Source organism: Hylobates moloch, unplaced genomic scaffold, assembly GCF_009828535.3.
Source record: "Hylobates moloch isolate HMO894 unplaced genomic scaffold, HMol_V3 SCAFFOLD_6, whole genome shotgun sequence".
Classification (NCBI taxonomy): Eukaryota; Metazoa; Chordata; class Mammalia; order Primates; family Hylobatidae; genus Hylobates; species Hylobates moloch.
Genome location: NW_026652281.1, coordinates 124,039,506 through 124,054,950, shown reverse-complemented (window position 1 = coordinate 124,054,950; position 15,445 = coordinate 124,039,506). Strand labels below are relative to the sequence as shown.

At 39.7% G+C, this 15,445-nt stretch overlaps 1 protein-coding gene across 12 annotated transcripts in view; it reads left to right on the top strand.

Annotated features, from left to right (window-relative positions):
• Nucleotides 1-15,445, top strand: part of PPP2R2B (protein phosphatase 2 regulatory subunit Bbeta) — a 503,044-nt gene that overhangs the window by 164,166 nt on the left and 323,433 nt on the right. The window lies entirely within an intron of this gene.

Genomic DNA, 15,445 nt, shown 5'->3' with positions numbered 1-15,445 from the left:
TAGGTACAGTTTAGCATAGGTACAGTTTAGCAAAGGCTTTAGAATCTTTCAGACCTAGGGATGAATCCCAGTTCTGTCACTCAGCCTCTCTGAGCCTCAGTTGCCTCATGGTAAAGTGAAGATATACCTACCTTAAGTGGCTGTTGTAAATATTAAATGACAAGAAGAAATAAAAGTTAAATAAATTAAAGCACTCATCTAAGTGACTTGCACATTTACACCTGTAAGAAATGGTAGGCATCTTAATAATTAATAGTAGTATTACTTGTTATACTTGAATGGCTAGTGAGACATGGTCTCTGTTCTTAAGATGCCTTTCTAGGGGAGGAGGTGTGGAATGTGTACAGGTAATGAGTGTCAGAAGAGAAACAGAGATGAACTGATATAGAGAAGCAGAGATGAACTGATACAGAAGTTCACAGGAAGATGAAATTTCTTCTCCATGTTGAGAGCTGAGAAGGCTCACCAATATGTATTTTACATGCAGAAGCTAGCAGGATTATGTTTAACTTTAGGTGACATCTTTTGAGTCTTTGCTCATGTCTCTCTAAGAAACGAAATCTTAAGTGTCAGTAAAAGGTTGTAAGAGAAAGATACACGAGCAGCACTGACACTTGCATAAGCACGTGTGCTCTAGGGAAGGCGAGTTGCTGGATGTCTCCACTGCTCTGTCCCGCCTCACATGAGAGACGAAATTGTTGTTGCCTGTCCATGTGGCAAAAGGAGTAGCTGCTTGATTCACGGTTTAGTTGGGGCTATTAGGTTGTACTCCCAAAGGCATTTGATAATCTGTTCAACTGAGCACAGTCATTTGTCTTGTTTGCTGACTACTTAGCAGATGAATTTGTGATTTTGGTAATTACTATGTGAACATTAATAAGACATGATATCTTTTATTAATTGGCACTTTATGGGGTTTTTCAAAATAGCAAAATCTAGATGATTTACAAATATTAATGAGTCACTAGTATTAGTTTTGCAAAATTAACATTTGGAGGTTATTCACTCTAGAATAGTTTTTCCCTCTGAAATCTTTTACCGAAGAACAAAGACCAGAGACAACATACTGTACTCTGCACCCTAGAAAAGGCTAATTTGGTCTGCTCAGGCAGAAATGGTTTAATTTAGAGATGTACTTATTTACACATTTTTCCATTTTAATTTTCTCCAAAGAGGTTTTGGTGGTCAAAGGATAAAATACTTTCAGAAAATTAAGTTGTGCATGAGGAATGATTTTCTAACAGAATTCTATGAGATTCAGACCTGTTTTTCAAACGTAGGGGGTACTGCAGACGTACCCACCCACTCCCCTACAAAACAAACACACACACACAGCATAAAAGGACGCAACGGTGTGCTGGAGCAGGTTGGCAGGAGCTTCATTCTGCTCTGGGGCTCTCTCCCCTGTAGCCAGCCTCTTCCTTCCATGTACACACGTACCAGCAAGCCATCATGAAAAGCCACTTCCTAGCAGGGACTGGCAGTCATGAGGTTATGTAGCAAAGAACAGCATCTTTAGTAGGTTAACTCAGTCGGAAAGCACTTCTGAACAAAGCAATCAGATGGCGCATTGTTACTGCCCTCCCTGAAGAACTCATTTAATGACTCTTAGAACGCTAAAATTTCCTTTAAAGATCCAGATGCCTACTGTGCTTTAAACTGCCTGCACGGCCCATGGTTGACAGCTTCAACAAGCATTTCTTGAGCACCCACTGTGTGCCTCACACTGTATTGGGCCTGGTAAAGGCTTTATAGTGCACAGCAAAGACAGCCTGTGCCAGGCAGGGTGTAGGGCCCTTGTCACCAGTTATTACAGGAGCAACTATGATGCAGCTTGCTTTTGCCACTAAATTTAAACTAGCAAATAGACTCAAAGGAAGAGATTGTTCATCTTTTCTGCCCAGCCACCTTTTCAGAAACGCAAATAATCCCTATAATGTAGGGATTATTTGTAATAATTACCATAACCTTCACGTAAGGCCTGATTATGTGCCACACATTATGCAGTTTACCTTTGTTTTATCACTTCTCACAAAGATATCTTTGGTAATTGCTTATATTTGTAAGCCCATTTTTTAGATGAGCAAATTCATGATTAAGATATTAAGTAACTTATCAAAAGTTACACAACTATTAAGAGGCAGAGCTGTATCAGTGGCTGCCATGATACACAAACTGGTTTAATTTAATTTTCTAAATAAATGTTTAATTCAGTGCCCAACTATTTTTCTTATTACAAGTCACAAAATTGAAACTACTGAACTTTTCACCTGTAGAGTTGCTATTCTGGCATAGTCTACAGATTAAACATTAAACACTCAACTACATAGCAAGAATCTGGAGCTATTGTTTGGGCTGTCCACGGAGATGTCTTTGCCAACTGTGTCCAGTTGCAGCAGGTGAGTCCTTCAGGGGCACCCCATTAAAAGGGTGTATGAACATAGTCGTCTGCTGCCCCACAGAAGTGGGCGCTGGTATGGGATAATGTGCGGAAGACAGAGCCTGTCTCAGCTGGGTGGTCTGTTGCTCTGGCTTTGTCTTTGTTGCCTGGGCAACGTCTCTCTCGGAATGTGAGAAACTCACTTTCTCTTTTGCATGTTGATCTGTGGGAAGGACTAACAGCTGTAGCTATAGGTTGCCTGTTATCCACTACCACCTATAATTGAGAAGCAGAAACCAGATTTTGGGGAGGTACACCATCAGACCCAGGGTGCCGAAAGATATTACATCACCCAGCTTCTTTTATGTAGCTCTGAAATCAGATGGGAAAAAGATCACCTCCCTGAATCCTGGGAGCTTTTTCTACTAAATTTTTCTCTAAGACAAATATCCTGTAGAAATATTCTTTATTTTTCCTGTGATAGCTGGAGGGAATTTTGAGAAGACAGTGCTGTAGAGTAATTGTGAACCTGGGTTTTGACATCAGTCTTTGATTCAAAGCTTGGCTTCACCGTATGCTAATTATGTCTTTGGGCAAGTTATTTAACTCCTCTTAACCTATTTCCTCATCTAGGAAATGGGAACGTTCATATATAGATTTTGCATATAATTGATTTCTAATTATTTATTCAAAGTCTACTCATGTGTCAGGCATTCAGCTAGAGGCTAGTGAAACAACTATGAATTGGTAGACACGGTGTCAGCCTTCGTAGAGGTTAAATCTAGCAGAAAAGGTGCAATTTAAATAGTCATTTCAGGTATTGAGTTACAAAAGAGTTTTTCCTCTTTTTTAACCTTGGAAGCAAACAACAGGGAAAACTGGAGATAGCCTCTCCAGGAAAAAAAATAGTAAGGTCTTAAAGGGAGGCATGAGATAATCAGGTGACTAGTGGGAGAAATGTGGTTACAAGGGAATATATTTAAGGCTTATTGGCAAGACAAAGTATAAACACAGGAAGAACCAAAAGTATAGATGAGACCAGACCCATCCAGAAAGGGGCAGAGTGGTATTAGATGAGGTTGAGAGAGAGGCAAAAGTTTGTGGAATCTTAGAGAGTCTCATAAACTATGTTAAAACATTTGGACTTTATCCTAAAGGCAATGGGAAGTCCTTAAAGGATTTAAATGAGAGGGCTATATATAGAAATTGTGAATATTCAATAAAATAATATGCACAAATGCTTAGCCTACTATTAGTACCTATTTACCTCTCAATAAATGCAAGCTGCCATTATCATCAACTTCATCATTCTTACTATTACCAACTTTAGGTAAAAGGCAAAAATCCTGCCCCACACTATGGAAAGAAACTTAGGTAGTTTGTGGTGGAGCAAACATGGAAATCTTGAAAGGCTGGGAAAACCATTCTCAACTTGCAGTAGTGCAAAGCCCAAGGCGAGTTTCCCTTCATGTATATTCTTCCTCCTGTTTCTTTGCTTCTCTGCCTTGCTACCTCCACAGTGAATTCACAGCTTGTTAAGCAGTGAAGTCATAATTCTTTCTGGCAGTTCTGTCATTTTCATAATGGATTCTTTGCTTGAGCCTAAACATACTAAAATGCAGGTAGACAAGATTATATGTTTTCGAGGAAAGCCAGTGCCGGGGATGGGGGACTGCAGGGAGTGTGAGGGGGTATCTTACTGCAGGAAGTTTGAGGCAGCAGCTCTGAAAAGCAGATAGCTTGCATAATGACATGTATCCATCTGTATTTGAGATGACTCTGTTTTAACCAGGAGGAGATGTCAGATTGCTTGGTACTTTACTGTTAAATAAATACTTTGCATCCTTGGGTAGCAAATAAAACAACAGGACTCAGTAAAAGGTGAGGAAAGCAAAACGTATCATTTCTAAGTTCATTAGACTGCTCACATTCCTTCACCTCATATCTTGCTGCAGATAGACTATGAAATAAGATTGAACTAAAGAATTGAAGAGGTTGATTTTGCCAGCCACTGTGGTGTTAGAATATTAACTGGGAGGCAGAAGATACATTATTTATTTATTTGTAACCCACCTTATTTACAAAAAATGTGAAGGGACCAAGTCAATTAGGTTCTAGAACCAACTCTACCATTAATTGTGTGCCCTTGGGCATAACTTTGAACCTCTCTATAAATGAAGATCCTTATTTATAAAATGGATTTCTTAAATTGATAGACACCAATGAGCAGAATAAACATTTTTTTTGCTCTGAGGTTCATATATAATGCTATACAAGGAATGACCTTTTACTGAGGTAGGCGCTTGGTGACAAAAGCACAAACACAGATAATGACAGTGGAGGAGGGTATAAGCAAGGATCAGAAAGTGGCCTCGGAAAACACAAGCATTTCTTGAGCACCCACTGTGTGCCTCACACTGTATTGGGCCTGGTAAAGGCTTTATAGTGCACAGCAAAGACAGCCTGTGCCAGGCAGGGTGTAGAGCCCATGTCGCTGGTTACTACAGGAGCAACTATGATGCAGCTTGCTTTTGCCACTAAATTTAAATGAGCAAATAGACTCAAAGGAAAAGATTGTTCATCTTTTCTGCCCAGCCACCTTTTCAGAAACCCAAATAATTCCTATAATATAAGAATTATTTGGCCTGTCCCTGGAGATGTCTTCCTATAATATAGGAATTATTTGTAATAATTACTATACCCTTCACTTAAGGCCTGATTATGTGCCACACATTATGCACTTTACCTTCGTTTTCTTACTTCTCACAAAGATACCTTTGGTAATTACTTATGTTTGTAAGCCCATTTTTCAGATGAGCAAATTCATGATTAAGATATAAGTAACTTATCAAAAATTACACAGCTATTAAGAGGCAGAGCTGTATCAGTGGCTGCCATGATATGCAAACTGGTTCAATTTAATTTTCTAAATAAATGTTTAATTCAGGGCCCAACTTTATTTCTTATTACAAGTCACAAAATTGAAACTACTGAGCTTTTCACCTGTAGAGTTGCTATTCTGGCATAGTCTACAGATTAAACATTAAGCACTCAACTACATAGCAAGAATCTGGAGCTACTGTTTGGAGCTGAGTGAGTATGGACTCACTCTGATGGATGAGGGAAGTCAGTACAGTTTAGTTGTGGGATACGGGCTTTTAATCAGAAAGAAACCTGGCTTGGAATACTTTGTCATGTATTAGCTGCATGCATTCATTCATTTATTTCACATATCTCAGGTGCCAGTCACGTGTCAGATACTGGGTTTGGCTGTAGGAGTACAATAGCAACCAAGACAGATAAAGAAGAATGAAGGAATATCACATGCTTTATTTCTCTCTGTCACTCTCTGCCCAGCATGCATACTTGAAATCATTTGATTAAATATGTAATGAGACCTACTATATACTCAAAGAGATAGAACTTCCTCTGAGTCATCAAAAAAAAAAAAAAAACGGTGGTAACATGTGGTTAGAATTTTCTTTTTTTTTTACTCTTCTGGGATGAAAAGAACTTGAATAACTCAAAAATTGAAATGCCTTTTAAAAGTATTAACCCTTTGCATGTTTTTGTTGTAGGTAATGTGGTGTTTCAAAACAGATATTTAAGTAAAAACCATGGGTCAGATGCTGTACAAGCCTCTTCAAAGTGATACAATTTTTTATTTTCTTTAGAGATGCTATACTAATGCATTGTCTTCAAGAAGCTTTTAGTTTAATGGGAAGCATAGCTTGCCCCAAAGTGAAAGTCATGCGTCTTACAAGTCCAGTTTCTAAAAACGTGACTTTTCCATCACCCCTGGAGGGTGAGAATTCAGAGTAATGAGACAGTAAGTTTTCTTAAAAGGGTTTCATTGCAAAAAAGGATGAGAAGACAAAGATGTAGTAGGTGTTGAAATGGATTTTTTTTTGTCTTGGTTAATGATTTTTAAATATTAGCAAGGAGGAGGCAAGCACAAAAATTTGGGCAGAGGAGAAGGGCCGAATAACAGTGATTTTTGCTGTAGTGGCTCAGCATGTACCATAATATAGAAACCAAAGAGAATGGTATCCTGGAAAGGAACAAAGGCCGGTGAATCTATGAGTCAGTCATTCAGGAAATACAATGTTTCTTTCTCTAAGTCTGCACCTGAGTGTGACAGCTAAACTTAGGGTAAAGGAACAACATCTTCAGGACAGAGGGCTGAATGCCCGGAGTGCTGAAATTTCACATAGTGGCAATTGTTATGAAGGAATAGCAATGGGGGAGGGGTATGTAAATTGCACACATGTACGTGTGTGTGTGTGTGTGTGTGTGTGTGTGTGTATAGATAGGTAGAATAACTTCTTTGGATTTATTGAGTAGGAGGGGAAGATGATGTATGAATGAGAGAGAGCTGGGCATGCAAAAGGCTGTAAGAAGAATGTTTTGCATTGAATGCCAGGGTGAGCAATTTGAATTTTACTCCAAATCCAAGGGGTAGACATTGGAGGATTTTAAGTAGAAGAATGACATGATCTGATTCACATTTTTTTAAAAAATATTTTCTGGCTACTTGGCAGAGTACAGCAAATTTCAAGAGGCAAAATTTGATGTAAGAAAACCAGTGAGGAGGCTGTTACCAAGCCCAGATGAAAGATGATGGTGGCTTGGAGCAGACTGGTAGTAGTGAAGATAGATAAGGATATATCTGAGAGCAATGTAGTACATAAAACCTTGAATCTTCTGTTAAAATTGATATGGAGATGCCGGGCGCAGTGGCTCACGCTTGTAATCCCAGCACTTTGGGAGGCCGAGGCGGGCGGATCACGAGGTCAGGAGATCCAGACCACGGTGAAACCCCCTCTCTACTAAAAAAACATAAAAAAATTAGCCAGGCGTGGTGGCGGGCGCCTGTAGTCCCAGCTACTCGGAGAGGCTGAGGCAAGAGAATGGCATGAACCTGGGAGGCGGAGCTTGCAGTGAGCCGAGATTGCGCCACTGCACTCCATCCAGCCTGGGTGACAGAGTGAGACTCCATCTCAAAAAAAAAAAAAAAAAAAAAAATTGTTATGGAGAATAAAAGAAAAGAGAAAAAACAACATCTTGATTTTTTAGCTCTCTAATGTGTGCATTTTAACCAGAACATCTTTATGAAAACGACCTTTTTGGAAGCCACTGTTGATTCTAATACTGAAAGTGGAGGACTAGTTGGGGAGATACACTTGAGCTAGAGTGAGACTTTAAGTATCCTGGCCCTAAATTGTACCACACAAGATATGCCAACTCCCACGAGGTCTTGGATCTTCCATTTGGGCTACCAAATCTGCTGTCTACATCATGTAGCCAAAGAAATGGCTTTGTTCATAAAACCCAACCCTATATTTATTCATCAACATATGACCTTTACTCTTTGCCAGTGTCCCCATCTACTCATGTCTCATGCTTAAATTAGGGCCAACCTGGCCAACAACATTTTTTGCAGCAATAGCTCCTTTACACCATGTGAATGCCTAATTGATTCCCAGATTTTAAATACTTTTAAAAGCCGATTATGTCAGGAGATCAAATTTGTTGATATAGATGCATACTAAAGTTGAAGATCACCAGAGATTAGAATGGTGCCCAGGAAAGCATACAAATCATTAACTTCTGGAGGTGATCTTTACATAGGTTGTAATGACGTACCAGGATGCAGAGCAGTGGGACAATTGTGTAAACTGCCACCACCCTAACCACTGCTTCCCAAAGGACCCCATGGATGATCTCCTCTGAGTCCAAGTTATACAAGCTTGACAAGCAGAAAGCATGTGGCCTCTATTTTGCATTTCATCTTGCTCATAATAAAAGGTCTTCTTTAACGGGAAGAGAAAATATACGGCAATAAATCTTTAAAAGTATTGTAACATTCAAACTGTCAATATTGGTTTTAAATTATTGCATCATTTTCTGAAATAATGAATGTCATGAATTGTAATTAATTTACATATGCATTAAAGTCCACTTTCAAAGAAACCCTCTTTTCTCTTTCAAACATTGGAAATTAAATATTTATAGTTGTTGTGATTTCATATATACATAGTTAATATTGCCTCTCAAAGCCACCTGCTCTCCACCATATGTCATTTTGCTTGCTGATTCCTTATAACCTCATAGATTTGAAGTTGGGTTGGCCAGAACAAAAGTCCTACCAAAGGCCGCAAAAGTAGAAAATGAAAAGCACTGAGCTAGGTCCATTTTAGTGGGACGTAGGAGGTAAATGGGGAGTAAATAGTCCCATCACCTTTAAGTATCCCTTTTTACAGTTTAATTCACTAAAGGATTTAAAAGTTTAGCTTTTAGTCCTTAAAGTTGAATGATTGGGCAGCAATCAACGTATATTTATGGTATTAGAGAGTGTTCCTCAAATTTTCCATCTCTCAATTCAGTTTATGTTTTTCAAAATAAAGATGAACATACAAACCAAGAACCATGCCTTGTGGGGTCCTCAGCTAAAGGCAAAGTGGAGATCAGGAGACTGAGTGAGCTGTTTTAATGTGATATTTGAGAAAAAAAAAAAAAAAAAAACATTGAAAATGGGAAAATCAAAAAGTAAAGAGGCCTATATAAATAGAATTTCAGTCATTACTGGAGCTATATGTTGGCCCCTATTTCTTTCAATTTTTACTAAGCATACAACTTCCTTGCATGTTTCTGCCTTGGATGTAGGGCTACTTTGAAAGTGTGGGCTAAGATGGCCAGACACTGTAATGGGAGAGAGTAAGACCCTTGGAGTCCTCCCTGCCTTTCTTAAACATGGGGTGGCTGCATGTGAAGACTACCTCTTCCAAAACATCAATCCTTTCCCTCTGCCTTCTCCTACCATCCTGAATAGGCAATAAAAACAAGGACAAACTTTTATTTGGCACTGTTTCTGTTTTAAGCACTTGACTCTATGCTTCTAAAATCACAGGAAATAGACTATTTCCGCCAAATATAAATTCATTCTTGCCTTCAGAACATCTTACCTGCATGGGCAGACAGGTCCTCCACAGGACAACTGCATTCCAAAAAAAAGCCTGAAATAAAGCATTAGGCAAGTATCTGCCTACAGGGCTGAACACATAGTGTTTTTAACAACATATCCTGCAAGTTAGGTGAGAGTTTCTTGGCTATAGATAGAATTTGAATTTACCAGCATGTAATCCCCAAAAGAGCTTGGACTAGTCTTTTTTCCATATGACGGTAGTACTTGATACATTGAAGAGACTTACTTAGTGTTTGTTATGAATTAATAAGCAGATGAATGAATGAATCAAAAGTTGAAAGAGGCCGGGTGCGGTGGCTCACTCCTGTAATCCCAGCACTTTGGGAGGCTGAAGCGGGCAGATCACAAGGTCAGGAGTTCAAGACCAGCCTGACCAATATTGTGAAACCCAGTCTCTACGAAAAATACAAAAAAAATTAGCCAGGCATGGTGGCACACGCCTGTAATCCCAGCTACTCAGGAGGCCAAGGCAGGAGAATTGCTTGAACCCAGGTTGCGGTGAGCCAAGATGGCGCCACTGCACTCCAGCCTGGGCGACAGAGGGAGACTCTGTCTCAAAAACAAAAAAAAAAGAAAAAAGAAAAGTTGAAAGAACAAGAGATCGTGGATATGTCAACTCTGCAAGTATGCAGAATGCCTAAATATCCCCCTTCTATTCTCTTTCAGAATGCTCACTCTTTCCCCACCACTCTTCATGTGTATACCTCCCACTCATTCTTCAGATGTTACCTCAGAAAATCTCCTCATTCAGGCAGTGGCCACTGATTCCTCAGATAATAAGGTCACTCTCTTTAGGGTATGCTGTACCTCTCTTAGGGAATTTTTTTTTTTTTTTTGAGGTGGAGCCTCACTCTGTCACCCAGGCTGGGGTGCAGTGGCATGATCTCGGCTCACTGCAACCTTCACCTCCCGGGTTCAAGCAGTTCTTCTGCCTCAGCCTCCCAAGTAGCTGGGACTACAGGCACATGCCGCCATGCCCAGCTAACTTTTTTGTATTTTAGTAGAGACGGGGTTTCACCTTGTTGCCCAGGCTGGTCGCGAACTCCTGAGCTCCGGCAATCTGCCCACCTCAGCCTCCCAAAGTGCTGGGATTACAGGCGTGAGCCACTGCACCTGGCCTCTTAGGGAACTGAATATACACTCTACACTTTCTAAAATCAGAGCTTTGTGCATGTGATTCGTCCTCCACTGTGCTGAAAAAACCCTAAGTATAGGAAGTGTACCTTTATTCACTGTATATACCCAACTAAACCTAGTGTGCTACACATTCTAGGCACTTGACAAGTATTTGTGAACTAATAAAATATTCAAAGAAAGTGGTTGCTTATGAAATAAAATTGGACCTAGGTGTGGCCATATAGAGGGAAGAGGTATTTGGGTTCACTATGAGGAAAGACAAGCAGTAAGAACTCTTAATCCAAAAGGCAATAGTCTCCCACATGATGTAGTGTCTTCCTCGTCCCTGGCTAGGATAGCCAGTGGCAATATTATTTTTATATCCTTCTTTAAACAATTACTTATTGTGCACCTACTGATTGCATGCTCCTGTGGTGAGGATAAATTGCCAACCAAAGCAGAAAGGTCTCTGCTGTCTTGGAACTAACTTAGCATTTAGCAGCATAGAGAGACAGTAATCCAATAATCAGAAAAATAGATCCATAAGTACCAACTGTGATTTATTTTAAAAGTCAAGAGGCTGTGCTCCGTGGCTTACCCCTGTAATCCCAGCACTCTGGGAGGCTGAGATGGGTGGATCACAGGTCAGGAATTCAAGACCAGCCTGGCCGATATGGTGAAACCCTGTCTCTACTAAAAATACAAAAATTAGCCGGATGTGGTGGTGTGCACCTGTTGTCTTAGCTACCCAGGAGGCTGAGGGAGGAGCATTGCTTGAACCCAGGAGGCAGAGATTGCAGTGAGCTGAGATCACACTACTGCACTCCAGCTTAGGGGACAAAATGAGACTCCATCTCAAAAAAAAAAAAAAAAAAAAGACAAGAAAGTGTCTAACAGACGATCTGATCTGGACCCTAAGGAAATGATGATTGAACTATGACATAAAAGATGAGGCAGAGTTAACTATATGAAAAGAGATGGAAAAGAATTTTAGACTGGGAACAGCCTATGCAGAGGCCCTGTGACAGGTAGACAAATATGGAACATAAATTATTTAAGAACCCAAAGGAAGACCAGTGGGATTTTCAGGGAGAGCTTTAGAAGATATTGACAGAAAAGTACATGGAGCCAGATTATGCTAGGTTTGGCGGACATGCTAATGATTTTATACTATATTCTTCTAAAAATATGATTTTATACTATTTTCTTAAAAAAATAAGAAACTTCTGAAAGACTATAGGTAACATGATCAAATTGTATAATACAATGTAATGTATTATTAATAGTAACATCATGGAGCATTTATTAAGTGCTATGTGCCGGGCAATACTCTAAGTGCTTAAGTGAATTATTTTATTTTATCCTCACTACACCGCCATGAAGAAGGTTGCTATTACCATCACCCTTTTGCAGATGAGGCAACTAATGGTCAGAGATCTTCCCAGGACTAGGGTGAAGGAAGCGACAACCATATGGCACAAAATTTAAGGATAAAGGTATTCACTGCATGTTTGTACATGTGCTATCCCAACCTTGCATAACCCCGAGAGTGAGCACTTCCTTTAAACCTTGCACTTAAGGCACTACACTTGTCTCGTCCTTGTCTCAAATCTGAGTTAAGTAACCTATTCTGGGTATTGTAGTTCATAAATGATCAAACTAAGTTTTGCATCCATAGCTGTACAGCCTTCAAATTTTTTTCTATCTGCAAAATTTTTTGAAATTCTAAATGAACACCCTACCTTCTTGTTATTAGGCTTGTGAAAAAATGAAATTAGTTGCAATGAAAGATTAAATTTTACGTTAGACTTCAAATTGTAAATAGCTAGGCTTGCCTGAAATGATTCAGAGAATGAAAACTGATAAATTGTAGAATCCATCCCATAGAATGGACTATCTCAACATTATTCAGGAGATGAGAAATGATGAGTCAAATATTTAAAAAGTAAACAGGTTTTTCCTATTAATTTTAAGCCAATGAAATGGAAATTAAATCTTCTAGCTGCAATTAGATAAATGGATGTCAATCAGATATGAAACTGCTAAAGAAATTAGCCGTAGGGGTAGTCCTTAATCTGTTTGGGCTTTTTTGTGGGATGGTAGAAATGTAATCTGTTATCAGCATAGGTATGATTGAATTATTAATAATATTGTGCAAGGCCACTTAGAAACCAGAGCGTGGGGACTCTTAAATCTATTCTAATTGAAACAGAGAACCAGCAGACTGGAAAAGACCCTGACTCTTCTCAAGATATGTCACAGGATGTGACACAGAAGACATGTGGGCTTGCAACACAGTGGCAGCTGCAAGCTGACCTCTTGGCAAATTTAATCTGTAAATGGATTCCAGTTTAAAATAGTTAATGCCTTCCATTATTAGGAAGGCTTTTTTCTACATTTTGGAAAGCCTGGTTAAAAATATTTCATGCCAAGTTATTATGCAGATTGCCTAGCTAACAGGGAGATTATGAATGCAAATAAATCAGGTTTTGAAATGAAGAGCTTTACTGACCTCTTAAGAGGGTAGTAATATGTGCATAATGGTGAGGAAAATGCTCCCAGATCATTAGGACAAGAAAAGGGTCACATTGTCATTCTTTGAAGTGTATTGGGGTTGGAATAAAAATCCAAGAATATCCCAGAAGCAAATGAACTGAATTCAAGAACTGCTCTACTTACTGATAAGTTATCCACTCTTCCCTCTGATGTTAGTGTGGGGGAATGTCATGGTCTAGGAGGATGGATGAGCTCCCCACGGGACCCCTAGTTAGTCTCTTAATTCCTCAGTGTAAATTTATGTTGTGGTAATAGCTGGTGGTCAGAAACAGCCAGGGTCACTCACCCTGCTACTTTCTGTGACCTCCCACTGCCCTCTCTTAGCCACAGGGGAAATCTTCTCCCACTATTACTTCTCCATGGACCATCTGCTTTCTCTTCAGTGACTGCGTCCAGAAGCTGATCTGAAGGATCTTAAAGTAAACCCAGGATGAAAAACACGATCTGAGCTCTAGGGCCCACCCCTGTAATCCCAGCTACTCGGGAGGCAACTCAGGAGGATCACTTGAGCCCAAGAGTTTGAGGCTGCAGAGAGCTGTGATCACAGCACTGCACTCCAGCTTGGGCAACATAGCAAAACCCTGGGTGGGAAGGAAGGAAGGAAGGAAGGAAGGAAGAAGGAAGAAAAGAAGGAAGGAAGAAGAAGAAGGAAGAGGAGGGGAAGGGAGGGAGGGAGGAAGGGAGGGAGGGAAAGGAAGAAAGAAGGCATGAGTTTTATATTGAGGGGAAGCTGGAATTGAATCCCAGATCTGGCACTGACTAGTGCAGGCCTTTGGGAAGTTTCTCAACACTCTAGGTCAATAGCTTCTTCAACTACAACCTGAAAACAATGATGTGAGCCTTACAGAGTGCAGATTGCTAAACTTTTTCTGTTAATGGAGCCCTTAGTGTCTCAGTAATTGTTTAACACACCCCTATGCCAAAAAAAAAAAAAAATCTAACAATTTCTTTATTAAGTAGTTAGGCCCAAACAGCTGTATACATATGTATGTTCAAAAAATTTAGAAGTCTTTTGAAAAATATACATATTGTGAGAAAAAAATAATTTAAGTAAACACCAAGTACTTACTAGTGGAATATGTGTGCCTGTTGAGTACTGCATAATTCCTTGAAACTTGGAATCAGACTTTTCTATATTGAATTTTGCAGCATACTTGGTTTTCATCACAACCAACCTTTACAAAGATCTGTCATGTAGTACAATCTAATGTTGCAACTGTGATCTACTTCAAGCTAATATTTTGCATGGTGTATCACAGAAGTGTTTCCCTCAAAAATTTAAAATCTGTCTTGGCTTTCCTGTAAGTTCATTGTGGTGCCCTGGGGTGCCTCCACTCACTTGGGGTAGCATGGTTTATAGGTATCATGTGGTTTGATTTAGAAGACAAAACGTGAGAATTAATGTAAAGAACTTGGCTGTGGGTATGCTCATAAAATTATTGCTGCTGCTGTTCTGCTCAGCAGTTTTTCTCTGTGATCATATTTATTAATAAGGAAGAACAACATGGTTTTTCCTTCTAGGGAATTCAATGCTGCCAACATTTGATCAGCCAGTTTGAAAGGCTAACAAACCACTGCATACTATGGAAATGAAAGGCATGCCCCCAAGAACCTCACCATTTGATTGAGGAGACAGAATAAACACATAGGATCCAATAGTGAATAACTCACAATTGCTAAATAGTAAAGTAGTGTAGGATTTCAAAGCAGTAGAAAATGAAAGTGGTATGGGAAAAGACAAAAACTTAGCTGGGCCTTGACAAATCAACAGCATTTACACAGGATAATGGAAAAGGGGGTTTCTCCCGAGTAGAGAACTTAAACAGTGTGAGGCATAGTGTGTTCCACACTATAGCTGATGGGTTGGCCTTGGCGAGGATGTTCAGGTACACCCTGTCCTTAGCCCCTTCTCCAACTTGGTGATGACCAGGCAGCACAAAGATGCTGTTGTAGACTTTGCCCTTCTGTAAGGACATTAATTCCACATTCTTTGGCTCCTGGGTACATGAAATTTTCCATAATAGGAATATAAGTTGAGCTTTGGGAACACTCATATGGGAACACATTCATTTTAACCGATGTCCTGGAGAAGCTCTGGGAGAAGAGCTGCTTGAGCTGAGCTTCAGGAAAATGCACATAGATGGCTTAAAATACATAGTTGTAATAGTCCACCAGCTCGCTTGTGCAAAAATGCAGCTTTATTTCTAGATTTTAACTTCTACATCTGCTGATGGAAAAAAAAATGTAATTTAGCCAATTCATGCTTATCCAATCAGACTTAAGCTGATAATTTAGGCTCTAAACATTCCATTTTACACCCACGAAAGCCTCCTGTACTTTCCTACTTCCCTGTCGGAATGGCATCCTGCGCTATCTTCTGTCCTCACCACAATCAGCCAAGGAGCCTC